The 6407-nt window shown below is 38.4% G+C and overlaps 1 pseudogene; it reads left to right on the forward strand.

The window, feature by feature from the left end:
* Window positions 1-1039: 1039 nt before the first annotated feature.
* LOC129488476 (olfactory receptor 9G19-like) lies at window positions 1040-1986 on the forward strand (annotated as a pseudogene).
* Window positions 1987-6407: the final 4421 nt, after the last annotated feature.

The following is a 6407-nucleotide window of genomic DNA, read 5'->3' on the forward strand; positions in this document are numbered from 1 at the left end:
TCCTCCTTTTCTGTCTGAGTCAAGTCTCCCTCTGCCTCCCTCTTGTAAGGATATTTGTAATTACATTTTGTGCTCATCCTGATAATATCCCCATCTCAATTCTCTTAACTTAATGACATATGGAAAAATCCTTTCCCCATATAAAGTAATATTCCCAGGTTCCTGGAATTAGAAAATGAATATCTTTGTGGGTCATTATTCCTTCTATCACAAACAATTCATTTTAGGTAGTGTCATTCTTTTTTAAAAAATCCTATTAATTCTGTAGGAAATTCAACCCAAATTATGAACACAATTTTCCAATGGTTAATATTTTTATTTCATTTCCAGACACATTTTAGGGTCATGAAGGTAGCTGTGGTTTGAAAATACCATTTTGTAAGCACATCTGTTCTTTTTATTCAAATTACATATGTTCTACTTTATGCAAACTTGTATTCTTAGTTTTGTGAACAAAAATTTGAATGAAATACAATTATTTCCTCCAAGGAAATTATAGAATAATGTACTTCCCATGATATTATAAAATGTGGCTAAAATAATAAGATTATTTTTTCATGCAAATCTCTGACAAAGGACAAAATAATTTAAACACCTGAAAAGAAGTCAGAGCATTCTTTCAAGCTCCCCCATCAAGAAGAGAAGATACACAATTCACCTTCTCCCAAAGAGGAGGAAAAATTAGGTATAAAACAGGTGATGTGCAGTATGTTCTGTGCCTAACAACTAATCTCTCATGGCAGCTTAGAACCGGTTTCACAGCCATACTAAAGGAATGATACCAACTTCAGCACAAACATGTCTCACAATGAACTCATATGAAACGCTGCCAATATCAGCATAAACATGTCTCACATTAAACTGATACGGAATACCAACTACAGCATAAACGTGTCTCACAATAAACTCATATGAATCAATTGAATTTTTCAGTTTTCCAGAAAGGAAAATGTGGGGGAAGCATACAGTGAGGGCTATCTTAAGTCATGGCATATGTGTTAATATTTTCACAGAAAGGAATGACAGAAACCCAAAATCAATGGATAAGAGAAATTTCACCAAAGTAAAAGTGTTTATCCTTTTAGAGTTCACAGAAGATTTGGGGTTACAGCGAGTGCTCTTTTTTATCTTTCTCATCATTTATGTCATCAGCCTCTCAGGCAACATCATTCTGATTTCTCTCATCTGTGCTGATTTTTGGCCCCACACACCCATGTAGTTCTTCACTGGAAACCGGTTCCTTCTGGATCTCTGCTATTCCTCTGTCCACATCCCCGATATCCTGCTGACTTGCATTTCTGATGACAAAACCATCTCCTTTCCTGGCTGCCTGGCTCAGTTCTTCTCTGCTGGGCTGGCCTATAATGAGTGCTATATGCTGGCTGCCATGGCTTATGACCACTACATGGCAATCTCCAAGCCCCTGCTTTATTCCCAGGCCATGTTCCCAGAGTTATGTGCCAGTCTTGTTGCATCTTCACACCTTGGCGGCTTTGTAAACTCAACCATCATCACCAGTGAGACATTTACCTTGAGCTTCTGTAGCAGCAATATCATTGATGATTTCTTCTGTGATCTGCCCCCACTTGTAAAGTTGGTGTGTGATGTGAAGGACAGCTACCAGGCTGTGCTGCATTTTATACTTGCCTCCAATGTCATCACTCCCACTGCACTTATTCTTGCGTCCATCTCTTCATCATTGCAGCCATCTCGAAGATCCATTCCACTAAGGGCCGCCTCCAGGTCTTCTCCACTTGTGGGTCTCCCTGAAGGCTCTCACCTTGTACTATGGTGCAATCTTCTTTATCTACTCCCAACCAAGAACTAGCTATGCCCTAAAAGGGGATAAAGTGGGGTCAGTGTTCTATTACTGTGGTGATTCCAATGCTAAACCCCTTGATCTATAGCTTAGGAAGTAAGGATGTCAAAGATGCCTTGAATAAAATGTTAGATAGACTTAAGTTTCTTAAAGAAAAATATTGGTAAACAATTTTTAACAGATTATCTCCACGTCATTGTTTTCAGCTTATATTCTCAGAAATAAATAAAAGATAAAATCATTTGATAACTTGGAAACAGAAGTCTGCATTTTTGTTTTTAAGTTGGCGCTAAGATATCTGAATGTATTTTTTAAATAAATGAGGCTGGGGCATTTGCAAAAGCTGCTATGCATGGTAGCTTGGAATGGAGTCTATAAAATTGTTAGGTGTCTGAGAAGATTGAAAGAAGCAGATTAAATTCTTTTTTTTCATTTGACATTTCATAAGTTGCCTATATTTATAGTGTTTTAAACAATAAATGAAAATAATATAACTTGTTACGTAATCATTGTTGGGATTAAATAGATTAAATGATTTACTTGAAATAATGAGGGTCATTGGTTTGAAAAAAGAATGTAAACCCAGAACTTACAAAAAATAACAACGAAAACAAAAAACAAAGGTATTTACCTCACTTGTTAGATGAAAGAGTGAGTTAGGAAGTCACACAAAAAGTATCTACTGCCCTATAGTAGATATGGGCTGGCCTATAGTGAGCGCTACCTGCTGGCTGCCATGGGTTATGACTGCTATGAGGCAATCTCCACGCCCCTGCTTTAGTCCCAGGCCACGTCTCCAGAGTTATGTGCCAGTCTTGTTGCAGCTTTTTGTTGCGACATCTACTGTATGAATTAGCTGTTTGTCCTGATGTACTCCCATCGCTGCCCTACCCCGACAGGCCCCAGTGTGTGTTGTTCCCCTCCCTGTGTTCATGGATTCTCCTTGTTAAGCTCCCACTTATAAGTGAGAGCATGTGGTGTTTGGTTTTCTATTCCTGCATTAGTTTGCTGAAGATAATGGCTTCCAGCTTCATCCATGTCCCTGCAAAGGACGTGATCTTGTTCCTTTTTATGGCTGCATAGTATTCCCTGGTGTATATGTATACCTAGGTGATGGGTTGATAGGTGCAGCAAATGACCATGGCACATGTTTACCTATGTAACAAACCTGCACATTCTGCTCATGTAGCCTGGAACTTAAAATTAAAAAACCAAAATAAAATAAAAAAAGAAGAGTATCTACTGTAAAATTCTCCTAGAAGCAAGTTTGTTTTTTTTACTTTCTGGTTCTCATTTTTTAGCTTGCATGATGCAAAGATGACAGATTTCCTTAGCAATAGACAAAATAGAGAATGAATATCAATACTTAGAATCACTGTGTACTTTCAATAAAAGAGTATTTTCCTCAACAATGAAAGAATTAAGGACAGAAGTGCAGCAGTTATATGAGACAGGCAGAAAGGGAGATGTAGGTAGGACACAGAAACAGATCGAGAAGTAGGGCCAGAGAGAGATTTCAGAAAACTTTATATCCAAGGGAAGATTTAGAGTGAAAATCTTTACCAGGAAAACAATGACTGATAACAATCAAGTATATATGAATTTTTGTATGTTGTTTTTTAATGTTATGTTATAAATTAATTAAAAATTAGAGACTATTTCACTGTGACATATCAAATTTCCTAGTTATAGTAGTCTTTTTACAAATAAAACATGAGGTTTTTCCAACATAAAAAGGCCCTAGTGTTGGTAATTGAGTGTATCAGTCTGCAAGTGTTGCTATAACAAAATAGTGCAGTCTGAGTGCTTACAAAACAGAAATTTACTCTCCCACAGTTCTGAGGGCTAAAAGTCCAAGTTGAAGGTGCTGGCAGGATTGGGTTCTTCTGAGATCTCTGTCCTTGGCTCTCAGATGACACTCTTGCTGTGTTCACACAGGTTTTCTTTGGTTTCACTTACATCCCTGGTATCTGTGTATGTTCAACTTTCCTTTTTATAAAGACACCAGTCAGATTGGATTGAGCCTACTTTAACTGCCTCATTTTAACTTCATCACTTCTTTAAAGATCCCATCTACAAATATAGTCAGATTCTAAGGTACTGTAAGTTAGGGCTTCAACAAATGAATTTCCAAAAGACAAAATTCAGACCATACCCCAGGGATAGGTAGTAGATTGCCAGTGGAGGAGACAAGGGAGAGTAGCCTGGACATGGAAAAAAAATATAGACCACAAGACACGTTTTAGAAAAGTCTAATTAGTACAATTTGGAAAAATTTAATTATAAGACACACCTAATATAACAGGATTATATTATGAGTTAGATCCATTAAGAGAGTCAACTTTTAATGAAATATTACTCATTTCATCATTTCCTGATTTATTTAACATCCCCAAACTCCAGATGAACTCTAATTGAGTCTTTGGAGACAGAGGTACATATTTCTGTGCTGGTGTGAGGGAGGTGTCTCAAATGGCTGTTGAGGAAATACATATATTGAGTGCAACAAAGGCACATTAAACACCAGAAGAGAGGGAAAAGTGTCACTTCCAAGAGCCGGCCTTCCAAACCAAGGGTAAGCACCTGGGATCAGGGGCAACTAGGAAGTCTGGCCTCTCTCTGACCTTAGCTGCAAACCAGAAAGGGGATACAGAATCTGGCATGGCTGTCAAAGGATTTACTGCTGCATCACACATGCACACAGGTGCACGTGCAGACACCCTTGTAAATCAAATTCCATTCAATGATACATCCTGCTTTCACGTAGAATTTGCAACTCAGTCTTATATCTATGCTGGGCCATCATATATTCACTTACACAGTGAAAAAATCAAGAGGACAAAAAAATGTGAGTTGCTTTTTTGACCCCAGTGATTGTGCTACTCTAAACTACTAGTGTGTGGCATTTTCACTTCTTGGTACTAATTTTGAGATGCCAGGAAGGTACATTCCTACCAAAGAATTTTTCTTGCTCCAGTGAAGGGAGCAGAGACCTGGGCTGCTGCAGGGGAAGATGCAACTTGATAGGCCATTTCTATAGGAGATTCTTTAGCATGATTGGCTCAGACATTTTCTGTGCCTTTTATTTCACATTCACAGATATTTGGTACCTTGTTTCAAATTAGTTCTTGGAAGTGAGACTTTTATTTGCTCTTCTTTCTTATTTTGATACAGTACACTGTGCTGGGAAAGTCCACTTGAGAATAGATCTTGTTCTGAATATTTTGAGCCAGGTTAGAAATAGACAGTACTGGCCGGGCACGGTGGCCCAAGCCTGTAATCCCAGCACTTTGGGAGGCTGAGGAGGGCGGATCAAGAGGTGAGGAGTTCAAGACCAGCCTGGCCAACATAGTGAAACCCCGTCTTTACTAAAAATACAAAACATGAGCCAGGCATGGTGGTGGGTGTCTATAATCCCAGCTACTTGGGAGGCTGAGGCAGTAGAATCGCTTGAACCTGGGAGGCAGAGGTTGCTGTGAGCGGAGATAGTGCCATTGCATTCCAGCCTGGGTGACAGTGTGAGACTCTGTCTCAAAGAAAAAAAAAAAAAAGAAATAGAAAGTACTTTGTTAAACCAGCTTCAAGATATGAAGGTAATTAACCAATTACTCACTCTAGAAATATTTACTGAGTGCTAATTCATTACTAGGAACTGTTCTTTGTGCTGGGATACAGCAATAAACAAGACAGAGAAATATTGTGCCATATAGATGTTGCATTCTGGTGAGAAGAAGCAGGCAATAGATTTAATAAACAGGAGTTAGAGGATGACAGTAGATGAGGGGGATAACACAGTAGAATTGGAGTAGGGTAATAAGGATGAAGATTGTTGGAGGGAAAGGGGCATGGAATTTAAAAGGAGTGGTTAGTATGTACCTTTGTCAGAATGTGACATTTGAAAGGAACTTAAAGAAGATGAATGAGTGAGCCATGAAAACATCTGGAGAATAGTGTTCCAGGCAGAGGGAACAGACAGTTATGTACCCTAGAACTTAAAGTATAATAATAATAATAATAATAAATCTTTGATGCTGGGACACAGACGGCACATTTGAGAAAAAGTGAGAAAGCCATCGAGGCTGGGGCAGAAAGAAGGAGGAGGTCAGTGTGGTGAGTGTTAGGAGATAAGGTTCTTTAGGTAAGGGAGAGACAGATTATGGGTTTTAAGTTGGAATAAATTGGGAGCCTTTACAGGGTTTTAAATACAGAAGCAACTTATTTATTTGTTTAATGGCCTACACTGGCTGTTATATTGAAAATATACCCTAGGGAACAAGGGTGTAGATGAGTTAGAAGGCGATGGCAATATTCTTGGCAGTAGATCATAGTGGTTTGAACAGAGTGGTAGCAGTGGAGGTGGGGAGAAGTGGTCAGATTCAGGATACATTTTGAAAGTAGGAGAATCACAATTTTCTAAAAGATGGAAAAGTAGATAGGAAAGAAACAGGGTAGATTGATACCAAATTTTTGACTTCAGATCCTGGAAGAGTGGAATCTTATTAACCAATATGGGGAATGAAAAAGTCAATTTTTGGAACTGAAGATTAGGAATTCAACTTTAAACATCGTTAGTTTTAATTACCTATTA

Source organism: Symphalangus syndactylus, chromosome 1 (genome assembly GCF_028878055.3).
Source record: "Symphalangus syndactylus isolate Jambi chromosome 1, NHGRI_mSymSyn1-v2.1_pri, whole genome shotgun sequence".
Taxonomy (NCBI): Eukaryota; Metazoa; Chordata; class Mammalia; order Primates; family Hylobatidae; genus Symphalangus; species Symphalangus syndactylus.